Here is a 15,378-nt window from a genome sequence, read left to right as displayed (position 1 = left end):
GTAAAAGAAATGTATTTCTCTTTAGTAATTGGGAGTAATGTCACAGAGCCCTCGAATTGTCTCGCAAGGGACTTAATGAAAACGTGCGAGTCATAACCTGACAAATTATTGAAAACCACAGGGATTGCACACGATTCTGCGCAATTCAGGTTACAACCGGGATGAGCTGCCCCGCGATATTTTCCCGTAAAGTGGCAATGGTCCCGATGTTTCACTGCTTTTTCGGTGAATGCTCTGCCACAAATATGACATGTTTTAGCTGCATTATAGGCTCGCTCCATCTCGAAAGTCAAGTTCATGGGCTCATTTCTCTGTAATTCAGCATCAACTTTTATAACTAAAATACGTAGCTGCTCAATAAACCAGTCTACACAGACTTTTCCACGATAAATAGAGAGTTTCGATTTTGAGTTATCATAGCTGCATTTCACATAAAATGCAACACTGAATGGTACATGATTTTGGTATGTTTTGGTATTTACATCATTGTTATCGGACACTTTTTCCAATAAACACTCAGTATCAGCGTCTACAACAAATGGAAAAGTCAGTTGATTTTTGAAATTTTGAAATTTTTAATATTTTTCACCACGATGAGGAAAAATCATTGGACACTTATTGATTGATACACAATCGACCCTATGTTTAGTGTAGGCCTCTTTTTTGAAAAAGTGACACAAACACCTGTCACATATGAGTGTTTTATGTTCATTTTTTGAAATTTGTGCACCAACTAAACGAGACAAATTCGAGATCCATGTGTAGTGATGAATTCGTTCCTGTTCACCATCGAAGATGTCGTCTTTTTCAATCATGAGAAGGTGAATTGTTCTTTCTTCCTCTTGCAGTGTGGCTGGAAGATTTTTGCTCAAATAAAGGGGCACAATCCATTTTTTCTCTGATTCTTCGTCACTGTCGATTCCATATACATTAATGGACAATTCATTCATTTTCTCGAACTTGGGAATGTCTTTTAATGCCATGGGGTAATTGAAGTTACCAAAGCTTTTCATAACAGTGCTGAAAGAGGGGTATGAGTTTGTTCGTTGCTTATCTCGAACGTTACAGTGAGCGGCCATAATGGACCATAAGAAGCAGTAGGCATCGTCTTTATTTTGAACGTTCACGACAGCATGTTTCTTTTTAATCCATTCAGGTAGTTCAACGAAGCTGGATCCTCCGCGCAATGGATTATATTTATTTATGTTCACTTCTAAATTGATGACGTCAACTAATCTCCAGCCAGAGTCTTTTTCCTGGAACTCATCCGCTTTCACAAGAAGTTTCTCCCTAATATGCTCCTCGAACCACTGCCTAATATCAGTTGAATCAAGAACTATTTCATTCTTGGTATTGAAATATTTTTCTTCTTCGATGAGATGTTCATCTCTATTAATTTCATATTTACACGTTAACACTACATTCACTTTCAAACTTCCTTCTTGTTTCAATGCATTTTTCAAACGTACACAGAGCATTCGTCTAGCATCATCTAAAAATTTGGGTATGTCTGGATTTTTCCCGTTAATAATCACTCCTGTTCTCATACGACCCTCAAAAACGCCTTGTAAGTCCTCCCATCGGTCTCTATCAGTTAAATTACCCCTTAAGTCTCCTCCTATCACTTCCAAGTTTCTGAATCTTGCGTAGAACGCTTTCAGTCGTCCTAACATGTGAATTAAACGTCTTTTCTCACTATGACTCGCACTCCTCTTCAATAATTCATTAATTTCTTTCGAATGTCCTCTGATGTGATTAAGCCATTGTTGAATTTCCCTGGGTCTCTTATTCGTTTTCACTATTTCATACACATCCTCCAATGACCTCAATAATCTTTTACACGCGTTAGGATCCATGTTGTTCATGATAAAGACACTAAAGAACTAGCGGAAAATCAAGGTGAAATTTGTTTATATAGATACATATGTGGGTGTGCCTACGCTTGTACACTCTGTAAAATCTTACGTGATTGGTTGAAAAAGAATCATGTGACTGATGGAAAATTATTAACAAAATAGCAACATTTTTTGTTCGTGGGAAAAAAAATAGCTGAAAAATGTCTTGGATAACATTTAATCTTTGCGGTGCGATAAGACATCAAAGGGTCCGAAAACTCTGCTCCAGTTTGTCAAACATCATGTTCTTAGGGTTGTGAGTACAACGTGCGTTCCCAGGTAAACCGAAACATTCTATGTAAACAAAAGATTGCGTTCGGACTTCTTCCGACGCATTTCCATTCTTATCAGTTTGCAGCAAATGGAGATTTTTCGGAAACTCCTCCTACTACAACGTGTAAAATTTGTCGAGGACTATGCCAAATTGGTGGGAGTACCTAAGTTTTTGAATGACTGATCCTCTGCTTTTGCAGATATACATACTCCCTCCCCTTATTTTTAAAATAAATATTTATATATTGATATCATTATTAACAATGATTTCCCACGAATGGGCGCGGCAAACAGGAAAGTACCGGAAAACTCAAGTTCAGACATGTGACAGGAAAATGTTTTTTTAAATGAATATTTATATATTGATATCATTATTAACAATGATTTCTCACGAATGGGCGCGGCAAACAGGCAAGTACCGGAAAACTCAAGTTCAGACATGTGACAGGAAAATGTTTTTTAAAATAAATATTTACATATTGATATCGTTATCAACAACAATTTCATACGAAGAGGGGCGGCAAACGAGAAAGTACCGGAAAACTCAAGTTCAGACATGTCAAGTGGAGCCAGGTGTCAATGTTTGAAGAAGAAGAGGAGCCCCTTCTATGATTTCTACAGTTGCGAAATAATTAACCCCTTCACTCACCCCCTCGCGGGGTGGATTGACTAGGTCACCGAGAAGGTCCTTTGTAACGCAAAACCGCGAATTAAATTGATTAACCAGCGAATTAAATAACCCTTTCATCACTTTGACGGAAAAAACGGCGGATTAATTAATCAAACCGCGAATTAAACCGCGACCCCGCGAATCAAACCGCGAATTAATTAACCCTTTCATCACTTCGATGGAAGAAATTGCGAATTAATTAATCAAACCGCGAATCAAACCGCGAATTACTTGACCCTTTCATCACTTTGAGGGAAAAACCGCGAATTAATTAATCAAACCGCGAATTAAACCGCGACCCCGCGAATCAAACCGCGAATTAATTAACCCTTTCATCACTTCGATGGAAGAAATTGCGAATTAATTAATCAAACCGCGAATCAAACCGCGAATTACTTGACCCTTTCATCACTTTGAGGGAAAAACCGCGAATTAATTAATCAAACCGCGAATTAAACCGCGACCCCGCGAATCAAACCGCGAATTAATTAACCCTTTCATCACTTCGATGGAAGAAATTGCGAATTAATTAATCAAACCGCGAATCAAACCGCGAATTACTTGACCCTTTCATCACTTTGAGGGAAAAACCGCGAATTAATTAATCAAACCGCGAATTAAACCGCGATCCCGCGAATTAATTAACACTTTCATCACTTCGAGGGGAACAAATCGAGAATTAATTAATCAAACCGCGAATTAAACCGCTACCCCGCGAATTATACCGCGACCCCGCGAATAAAACCGCGAATTAAACCGCGACTCCGCGAATTAATCAACCACCCACCCACTTTCCTCTGACCTCCCTACTGGACCCCAACGACCAGGTCGACGCCAAAAACGTTGCGCCAGAACCGGCATTACTTAACTACTAATAAGTTTCAGAATTTTTCTAGATTTCATAAGAAAGTTATTTGAACAAATGGTACGGAAAATTGCGAGTTTCGGGGCAATTACGCTTTCATGCGCAGACGCGCATTTTGAATGTTAGTGAAGCATCATGGAGAAGGTATAGGTTGAACCATGGAACTGAGAGAGAGGGAAAACACTCTACAGGTATACCAACTCGAATGCATTTTGAGATTATTTCAATAATTAGGAAACCATCCAATAAAACTTATCTGATACTCGTAAGTAATGAGAAAAAAATCACTCAATCTGACAAATAATTTTAATATTCAAGAAATGTTCAAATGCACATTCAAATAGTTACTTGAGAATTAGAAAATTTCGTGCTCAGTGATTGAATCAGGGCTCGAGAAAAATGAGACTCTCCTTCCGTTTCACCTCCCTGGAGATCTAGACGAAACACCTTAACTTACATATACCACAAAAATGGAATTCCATGCAAAACCCCAATTCTTCTGGTTTTGTCAATTGTCATCGGATAATCAGAGTGAAATTTGGGGTTTCTTTGGATTTTCTTCATTACATTAGGATTTCTGTTTAATAAGATTTCTTGAAATTCAGTGAAAATATCACTAGTTTAAAATTTCCCGAACTAATAATGGAAATTCTGATAAAAAAATTCCAACAAAGTTGGAAACAGTCAATTCAATTCATGGACCTTTTTCAGCTCGATCCAACAACTTTCCATAGAAAGTCACAGGCGATCGCCTGCCAACGCTTTCCTGGGACTCATACACATGACAGGATCGCTACACTGCTCAATGGTGTACATTAGGGCGGCCCATTTTACAGGTATTCTTGAATATTTCCGATTTCGTCTCAAAAAATGATTCTTCAGTTGATAAAATACTCCTGTGAATTTTTTCATATTTTTAAACTGCATTTTGATCATTGCGCCGTGTATTTAAAGTTTGACTGACATTTCTGACCTACTGGCAGTAGAGGTCATAAAACTTGGGTAGAAGTTAAATATCCTCAATGATACGCCCGTGTCAGGTAGTACGTATGGCTCCGAGTGAGGGTTCGGGTGTGTCACCTAGGTAATTGTTTTTTTTGTATTCTTTAGTCTTTGATTATTCTCGATATATTAAGAATTGGATAGTCCTCGTGGACAAAATATATTTTTTCAATCTGAAGGATGTATGAAATTAATTAAAATGTTTTGAGAAATAATGATATAAAATAGAGTTGAAGGAAATATGCATAATTAACCTTCTAATTGGATAAACGCTCCCAGGATTCCTTCGGATTAAGTTAGGTTTGTCTAATGCCTTTTTTGTTGCAAATGTAGTTGACACTTCTTTCAAATATATGGGGAATATGAAATTCTCAATATATCAAAAATAATCAAAGAGTAAAAAATACAAAAAAAAAAGAAATAAAAGTTATTAAAAACTTGATACATGAAATATTGAAGAACAATTTTTCTGGCCTAATGAATGGAATCCCCTCTTCCACCACTCCCTGACATTATCGTGGATTTTCCTTGCCCCCTTCTGCCGCCTGAAGCGTGTTACCGACGCACTACAGTCATTATAGAAGGTTTACCTCTTTTCTTATCGTTTTTTCATGAATGCATCATCCGAAAACTTGAAAATTATATACAAAATTTCAGCTAAATTTTGAAGCAGCTCTAGGATGCGAGTTTAGTCCCTTCCCAGCGCAGGTTAGTTCGGCAGGTCAAATTTTTTGCCTAGCCTCAATTTCTGTGTTTACGACCATTGTAAAGCACCACATAAGGAGGACACCTATCTTTACTGGAAATTTAAGAATTATCTTTCGCATTTTTTTCAGAATTCGATTGGTGGGGAAGAAAATGTTTTTCTTTGAATTATTGTCAGATAGTTCCATAATCCATCAACCGAATCGGGATGAAAAACGGCCAGATACCCAGCGTGCTAGAGGCGTCTAAAAATCACTGAATTGAGTAGAAATGAGGATTTTCATTTTGATAAGTAATAAGTTTTCTATTGAGACAAAAATTAATTCTGTTCTTAAATCTCCCTTTGAACGATTCACGGAGGGGAAACACCGAGGAATGTAATAATTGAGTCTTCAAAAAATTATTGACACATTCGATCTCTACGATGCGTGTAAAAGTCCATAAGAAATAAAACTACACGGCGCGACCTTGAAAAATGATTCAAAAATTTGGAAAAAATTCATATTTACTTTCCATGTCATTGGTTATCTTTATCAAACACGAAAATTATGAAATTCAATTTTTTTTACATATGAGCCATCCTAGTATATATTCAAACTACCAATTGACAGGAGATAAACTGAGAGCAACGATAACAGACAACGCCTCTAATTTTGTTAAGGCCTTTCAGATATTCAGCGTGAAACCAGATGCAATCGAGGTTCCGGAAAGTTAGAATACACTCTCTACAAAAACAGAAATATATTCGGGATCGATATCACGAGACCTATCAAGTGATCAAAAGCAATAATCAGAAAACGCTGATAGATTTAACCCGGAGCTAACCCCAGACTCAACTCTGGGTGTCTTGAAATTTCCCAAAGTTTCTCTCTCTTTTTCCTGGGTTTTTTCCCCATAAACCCAGAGATGACTCTTGGGTAACTCTGTAATAGTTTGAAAAATTAGAATTTCTATTAGGGTTTGTTGAGTCTAAGGGGAACTTTGAAAAAAATTGGATGTCTGCGAAATGAAACAATAGGTATGCGATATGTTGAATACATTTATTTCAGATTTGATTGCAGTATTATTACGATCCACCATTATTCACGAGAGAAACTGGAAAATAATTTTGGAGAAACGAGAAATATCCATTCCTCTCTTGATCCCTCCCATTTTTTATGATTTGCTTTAACTCAGAATGACTTGAATGATACTCCATCACTCTTATTTTGTCACCATTTGATTCAGATCACCTAGAAATCGATGTCGAGTCAAAGGAATCGAATGAACAGGATCTAGCCCGACCCATGTCTTTCAATGATATTATATCACCGTTGCTCCCGTACCATAAAAAATGTTCTGCCCACCTATTCAATTTGCTTGCAACTTACATCGATACATAAAGAAGGAAATTAATTCAATCGAAACTATAAAGTTGATGTACTATGATGTGACAAATAAGTGTAACTGCCTGTGGTTATTTTGTCGATCTCCTAAAAAATATGAAATCATCCTTGAAGTCTTGGGGCAAGCCTTGAAGCGCCCAGTTGCAACGAGGTGGAACTCCCTGTTCGATACATTTAAGCAGCTAATTGAGCTGGAAGAGAAATTGGAGATCCTCTCTGGAAGATGCGATTTAACAGACTCATTCACAACAAATGATTTCAAATAAGTTACATCATGAGAGGAAAATACCGAAAATCATTACCATTTATTCATTCACCATCCACTGATTATCAAGGTTCCTGAAGGAGTATGTCAAGTGCAATACGCCGATTGCAGAGGCTCTCAATAAATTACAGGATGAGCATAATGTGACTTACGATCACTTGCTCCCTACTGTTATATCGACTCGCAATAAATTGAAGAAATTGTCTGACGAGAAATTTGATTATTGCAAACTACTCATCCCAATATTGATCGCGAATTTGGAGAAGCGGTAATTAATTATGACCCCTTTATTTCTTATTGAACTTGTAATCTCATTCAGATATAACATTCATTTTATTGATTAATTTTTAGGTTTGAAAATATTTTTAATGTTGTTGAGAAAGGTGTTGACGCAACCATCGCTGGTGCTGTTCACCCACAATTCAAAATAAGATGGATTGGTTGCCTAGAGAATACGGCTCAAGATAATGCATTGAAAGCTGTGAGAACAGGACTGGCTTCCTGTTATACATCTCCTCAACAAGCATCGACCATTGAACCAATGGATATCAGCTGTGACGGTTTCGATTTTGATGATGGAAGCCAAAATCCCGTCGTTCTGCAGAATCCCATCTGTATCCATCCTGTTGAGGATGAATTCAACAACTTTTGTGACGACAAGAAAAATGAATTGAAGGTTTTGCACGCATATCTTATCATCAAAGCCACGTTCCTCAAATACAATACTGTTCTTCCTTCTTCTGCTTCTGTCGAACGAATGTTTAACTTGGCTACGATGTGGAACACACCTCGCTTCAACCGACTATCAAGCGAGCATTTTCAACAGCGAGTTCTGATGAAAGCCAATTCCAGTTCCAAATTATTTTGCAGGGTCAAAAGTTACTGAAATCTATGTGTGTGCTGATATCCAATAACTTTACACGTACGAGAAACTTCAAGAGGAAATCTTCGCTATTTCTACCGGCAGTTCTATCGAAATCCTATGAGAAATCTAATGAAAATTCTAGTTCTAATTTGCCTATTTCTATAGAAGAAAATTCACTCATTTTTATACACTGTTTATTTGAGAAATATCCATAATAGTTATTTGTGTCACAAGGCCCGTAAGTGGAGGTTTGCGATGAGTGTGAAGTTAGCAGCACGAGGCGTCGGTAAGGTAGGGACGAGGCTCGCCGAAGGCACTGAAGAAAGACCAAATAAACAAAATTAAAAAGAGGGAAATGATAAATTATAAATCCTAAATTAACGAACTGATCTAGAATGAAATGAATTAGAATGTGTCACAAGGTAAAATTCAACTATTACAAAATAAATCAAGAGATTACGTGGTGACATATTTTTTATAATTCATTTTATTGAAAGCAAAAGAATAATATTGATATTGCAAACTTGTTTTAACTTTCATCGTTCACTTCAGCTTTTTCTTCACTATAATATTTTTCTATCGATTTAGTTTTAAATTAGTAAACATCATGAAATCGAACATTTGTCGATTTTTTTACAGTTCAAAACAATGATAGAATATATAAAACATTAACGATGTCTTAAAGAATGATATCTTAGGTAAGATTTTTGGCTCAACAATTATTCTAAGTGATATGAAAAGTATTCTTAATACAAAAGAAACGTAGAAAAAACATTGGCATCATTGCTTTTGGAGTGAGGAATTTCATATTTTATGGAGCATTTTCATCGTTACGTGAACCGAAAATATTGAAATTTGAACAATTCGAAAAATGAAGATGGATATTTTGGCGAGAATCAGATGTGTTGATCGTTTGATGATTCTCCCCCAGTATTCCATTTTGGCAATGAGTGGCAGCTGCTGACACAAATCCAGTGTTGACTTTCAGTCGGTTTGCTTGGGTGGGATTGGGTCCTTGGATGTTGATGGAGTTGGATTTGTCAATTGTGAAGTAATCGGTGGATTGAATTGAGATGGTTTCGTTATAGTAGAAGAGATCGGTCTTTTCTCGATGATGGCTTTGCTGATTTTAGTTGAGATTCTGTTCTTCTGAGCTTCAGTTTTATCCACGTAACCCTCTGTGGTCGTAGAAGATTGCCAACCTCCTAGTTTCTTCAGTGAAAGAAAGTCCAGTCCTGCCTCAGCTGCGACTGTGGCTCCTGAGCATCTGAACGAGTGTCCTGTGTAAACTTCAGGGTGCGGAAGCTTCAAATAAGTAGCAATGCCTTTAGGTATCTGACCGCTAGTATGGATGCCCATTACTTGGCGGTGACATTCCCCATTTTGGTAGCGCAGGAAGACATTTCGGTCCTTGCAATCACATGGTCTCAAGCTTAGATACTTCTTCACCAAATTGCAGAAATCTCCGGTGAGAGTGAAGTCTCGAGTTTTTTTATATTTTGTTTTATCGAGAACGAAATTCAGATATGTCCCATGATCTTGAATGTAGTCGATTGTTAAGTCATGGAGTTCTTTTCTTCTGCAGAGGCCATGCACAGGCCATGATAAAATTTCATTCAATTCTTTATCTAGTCATTTGTTAGTTGTACATCGATTTAATATTCATAAAAAAATTGGGGTTTACAGAAAAAAATATTGGGAATTTTTTTTTCATCCACAATAAAAATTCATAGAAGAATCTAGTGAATTTGCTAGAAAATTGTAATGGATTTCTATTGAATTTTTATTGGAAATTTCATCTGCTTTTGCGCTGATAGTGTTGAACAATTCCACAGTTTTTCTGTATATTTTACTCGAAAATATTTAATAGAAAAGAATCGATTTTTTAAACAAGTTGTAGTTGATTCTTTTCGATATCTTTTTCTATTAAGACATTTATAAATGCTTTTCCGCACAAACTTCCCATTTTCTTCATTTCTTAATTTTTTCTTCTCATTAAAAAAATCAATTATTCAAAAATAGAAAAAGACCGAGATGAGGGAATTTTATAGAAGATATTGTGATAGAATATGCATCGAAATATTGAATTCTCTTTCTTACAATTTTTATAATGTTTTCCACTGAATATTTAAATTTGAGAAAAAAAAAAGGAAAGTTGTTGGTTCTCCTAATAGAATGTATGAGTTTTGAATAAAAATGTGATAAAAATCAACTTAAATTTTCTGGTAAGTCATTAGGTTTCTCTATGTTTTTTTAGGTTAAGTAGTTATATGATTTTTTATAGAAACATTCCTGGATATCGTTTGGAAATTACTTATAAAGATTCATTTACCTTTTAAGGTAGATAGAGCTCGGTGGGTGCAGTGTAAATAAATTTGGCAATTTCCTCATCCGTAAAAATTTTAGCTTTCTTCGTCACATGTTTAGAAGCTTTTTGGTTGCCTTTGAGATAACGGCCAAGCTTTGGATATTCATTAATTTGAATTGAATCATAAGTCGATAATGTACACTTGAGTATTGAGTAAATGGACCATAAGGATGAGGGAGCCATTGCGTGAGGTGGTCTAGTCAACATGTGACAGTAACCCATCAAGATGGTTTCGTTGATTTTTAAAATTTTGTTGTCTTCCAAGAATTTCTTGAATCTGCGATATGCCCTGTCATATATATCTATTGATCCAGGTGGAATAAGGAATGATTGTGCATCCTGGGCATCTTTAAGGACATCAGGGGGGATAAACAATTCATCATCGCTAGAGTTAATTTTTGTGTTTGTCAGGTCTTGGAAGTCGACCGTGTTGACNGCATCTGAACGAGTGTCCTGTGTAAACTTCAGGGTGTGGAAGCTTCAAATAAGTAGCAATGCCTTTAGGTATCTGACCGCTAGTATGGATGCCCATTACTTGGCGGTGACATTCCCCATTTTGGTAGCGCAGGAAGACATTTCGGTCCTTGCAATCACATGGTCTCAAGCTTAGATACTTCTTCACCAAATTGCAGAAATCTCCGGTGAGAGTGAAGTCTCGAGTTTTTTTATATTTTGTTTTATCGAGAACGAAATTCAGATATGTCCCATGATCTTGAATGTAGTCGATTGTTAAGTCATGGAGTTCTTTTCTTCTGCAGAGGCCATGCACAGGCCATGATAAAATTTCATTCAATTCTTTATCTAGTCATTTGTTAGTTGTACATCGATTTAATATTCATAAAAAAATTGGGGTTTACAGAAAAAAATATTGGGAATTTTTTTTTCATCCACAATAAAAATTCATAGAAGAATCTAGTGAATTTGCTAGAAAATTGTAATGGATTTCTATTGAATTTTTATTGGAAATTTCATCTGCTTTTGCGCTGATAGTGTTGAACAATTCCACAGTTTTTCTGTATATTTTACTCGAAAATATTTAATAGAAAAGAATCGATTTTTTAAACAAGTTGTAGTTGATTCTTTTCGATATCTTTTTCTATTAAGACATTTATAAATGCTTTTCCGCACAAACTTCCCATTTTCTTCATTTCTTAATTTTTTCTTCTCATTAAAAAAATCAATTATTCAAAAATAGAAAAAGACCGAGATGAGGGAATTTTATAGAAGATATTGTGATAGAATATGCATCGAAATATTGAATTCTCTTTCTTACAATTTTTATAATGTTTTCCACTGAATATTTAAATTTGAGAAAAAAAAAAGGAAAGTTGTTGGTTCTCCTAATAGAATGTATGAGTTTTGAATAAAAATGTGATAAAAATCAACTTAAATTTTCTGGTAAGTCATTAGGTTTCTCTATGTTTTTTTAGGTTAAGTAGTTATATGATTTTTTATAGAAACATTCCTGGATATCGTTTGGAAATTACTTATAAAGATTCATTTACCTTTTAAGGTAGATAGAGCTCGGTGGGTGCAGTGTAAATAAATTTGGCAATTTCCTCATCCGTAAAAATTTTAGCTTTCTTCGTCACATGTTTAGAAGCTTTTTGGTTGCCTTTGAGATAACGGCCAAGCTTTGGATATTCATTAATTTGAATTGAATCATAAGTCGATAATGTACACTTGAGTATTGAGTAAATGGACCATAAGGATGAGGGAGCCATTGCGTGAGGTGGTCTAGTCAACATGTGACAGTAACCCATCAAGATGGTTTCGTTGATTTTTAAAATTTTGTTGTCTTCCAAGAATTTCTTGAATCTGCGATATGCCCTGTCATATATATCTATTGATCCAGGTGGAATAAGGAATGATTGTGCATCCTGGGCATCTTTAAGGACATCAGGGGGGATAAACAATTCATCATCGCTAGAGTTAATTTTTGTGTTTGTCAGGTCTTGGAAGTCGACCGTGTTGACTTGTGCTGACGTACTTGCTGCGTCGTCACTGGTATTATTCACTTCACTAAAATAACTATGTGACTCCTCTTCGTCACTGTCGGGTATAATTAAATTCATTTCGCTGTTTTGTTTAACGGAATTTGTTCCGATTTTCCTAGTGAATTTTGGGTTTTAGTGGCAAACTATAGTTTAGCCGCACGAGCTATAGTGTAAGAGGGACTCACTTCACGTCTTACTTAACAGGCCATGGTCCGTAAATCGTGAAATCGGGGCTAGTTTTTACTTACCGGCCCATGGCCTGATAAATCCCACTTACGGGTTCTAAAACACCACGAAAACGCCACTTAACGGGCATGAATGACAAAAAAAAATATTTGATGAGAGGATATAAATAGAATTTCAATCAGTTTTCCCATAGTATCTCGGTTCATAAATTATCCAAGCTTTGCCCTTGTATATCGTAAAGCGCGAGAAAATGACTAGCAAAGAAAAAAACTGAGGAATTTTATGCTCAGGAACTTAGGTAGAAACAATGTCAACAGATTAAATTGTGAAGAGAAATTTCCGATCTATAAAATTTTTTTCTATCAAATTTTTTTTAAAATAAATATTTCTGTGAAATTGGGACCAAAACACATTGAAGAGATTGAGGGTGCGGAAAAAAGACGACTCATACCGTGAAAAGAAAAATTTACTTTTATTTTTATTTACTATGTCGAGAATTGTGGAAAAATATATTTTGATTATGTTTTCTATAAGTCGTAATTATTTGTATTTTATTAACTGGACAATCACTCCTGTCTTTTCTCGACTTTTCTGTTTGAAAAGAGGAAACGTTTTTGCTTTTCTCAAGGTGTCCTGAAAGAAAGAATAATAAAAGCTCATCAATAAATTATTGAATTGATATCTTTGAATTTGGCGCATTCAAACTGAAATTGGACTAATTGTTTCTCTCATCTCAATTCCAGCCAATAGGATTGCCTGGAGGTTTCAATCATTGACCTGACAACAATACGACGCAAATTTCTATTTACTTCAGAGTGATATCTCTCCATCTCAAAATATGCATGGGAAAAACAAGAGATATTCAGCAATAATACGTCGCGTAAAAAAAATGGGCAAAATTTGGCACATTTTTTCTATGCGAAGAAGTTTATCTAATTAATTTAGCAGCACGAGTGATATTTGCTGAATTTTTTTCACTCGGATTTTGGCTGATCAGAAAGCAGAATTTCGAAGAAAAAAAAATGAAGAGCGATTGTTGAATATTCACGAACAGATACAGAGCGAGTGTGAAATATCCTAGCTAGCAGAGAATATCCCGGGCGAAACTTTTCAACTGTCTCGGATACTGCGCTCTGCACGGAGAGAAAAGTTAGATAAAAATTACCTAAAAAATCTGGGAAAATTTTAATATACGTAAGGTAATCGTGGAGTGAAATGCAAATCAATGAAAAAATACAAATTTTTCGAGGATTTCTTACGATTCGTTTGGTAAAAAATACAGATCTACCGATGCAAAAATTATCCACCTGTACAGTAAAATTTCCCGCACCGGTCGAGTATTATTTGACCTAGATCCATTTGAAGGTCACGGGGACGGATGCGAGTGAATTTTTACCGAACAGATGCGGTACAAAATGTCCTCACATTCAGTAAATTTTCTTGGACTAAAGGAGAAAAATTAACTACTCGTCTCGCACTTTTTCCCCGATTTAGAGTGAAAAAATCTTGAAAATCCAGCTCGCTCCAGAATTACTTGATTTATTCGGTAATTTTTCCCTAACTTTTTTCTCAGTGTGGTTGGCTAAAATCCACAAAAAAAGAAATTACCGATATTGTGTTATGAGGCGCGACAGAAACGCGTTAATTCCATCGACTTTTGAATTAAATCCGCGGTAAGTAGATATGGCCGCGTGGTGCACGGCGTTTTGTGCCACTTCTTCGCCGATTCAGATTGGTGCGTCCGACTCTAGTGAACAATAAATGAGAAAATGACATATTGAGTGAATGGGCAACAAATAATTCTGAGATTGAATGGATTGTAAGTAGATGGATTTGGACTCAAGTTGATTTTTGAATGATGATGAGTGATTCACCGAAAAATTGTCCCAAGACATGAAAATAAATGGATCATGAAGGAAGTCCTCGCACATTGAGGAACTCTAAACGAGGTTAGTCAATGAAAAAGGCCATTGGGAAGTACTATGAAACAGTTCCTCGAATCACCTGTTATCTGGGATCATAGTGTTGTCGGGGCGACAACTTTTCAAAAGAGATACGCAACCTTATTAAGTCCAATCTCTTCAACTTCATTAATTGTTCCATCGAGGACGTAATTATTATGAGACGGTGGATCCATTGGAAGAAGATGGTGTATCTCTTGTAGAGGACGTCCTGCTCTCGTCCTCACCATCATTACATCTTCGATTCTAACGGGCTCTTGCTGGATCCTCAGTGGCTCAACAATACCTACTTCTTGATCTTCAATCACCAGCTGTCTCCTCTCTTGAGATACTGCTCTCTCGCTATTTCGATCGAAAGCTTGCCTCATTGCTCGACTTTGAGCCAGTAAGAGGTCAACTTCCATCAATAATTCTGCGACACTCATACTCCGGTCTCTCAGTTTTAAAAAAAGTCTAAAACTTCACTAAAAGTATTGCATTTTTTTCAACAAGGGACATCATTTCAGAAATTTTTAGAAATTCTGTCATTAAAATCGTCGATTCGATGGAAAAATCTGTGGAAAATGTGACTTTTACTTCTATTCTTCCAAACGGTAACACCTCTCCTTATTACGGGATAGTGATGTTATTGGATAATTCATCATTAATTTTCATTATGGGGACATGCCATTATTGATAATTTGTTATAGGGACAATTCATCATTGGGACAATTTATCATGTGGACATTTCATCATTTTTCGTTTGTCGTTTTTCCTTTTTTTGCTAAATATAATTATTCTTGTTTATTTTTAGTATCTTTTTATGTTGTAGACCTCTATCATTGGCGTTATTTTCATTGTTGTGGCAACGTAAAATTAGTAGTAATCATGATTTTTAATATGAACAGTTATTTGTTTTTTTTTATTTATTATTTGAAGGCACTTGATCGATCATTGAATGA

Source organism: Diachasma alloeum, unplaced genomic scaffold, assembly GCF_001412515.2.
Source record: "Diachasma alloeum isolate Michigan unplaced genomic scaffold, Dall2.0 Dall_scaffold_00405, whole genome shotgun sequence".
NCBI classification, from domain to species: Eukaryota; Metazoa; Arthropoda; class Insecta; order Hymenoptera; family Braconidae; genus Diachasma; species Diachasma alloeum.
This window is presented reverse-complemented; position numbering follows the sequence as displayed.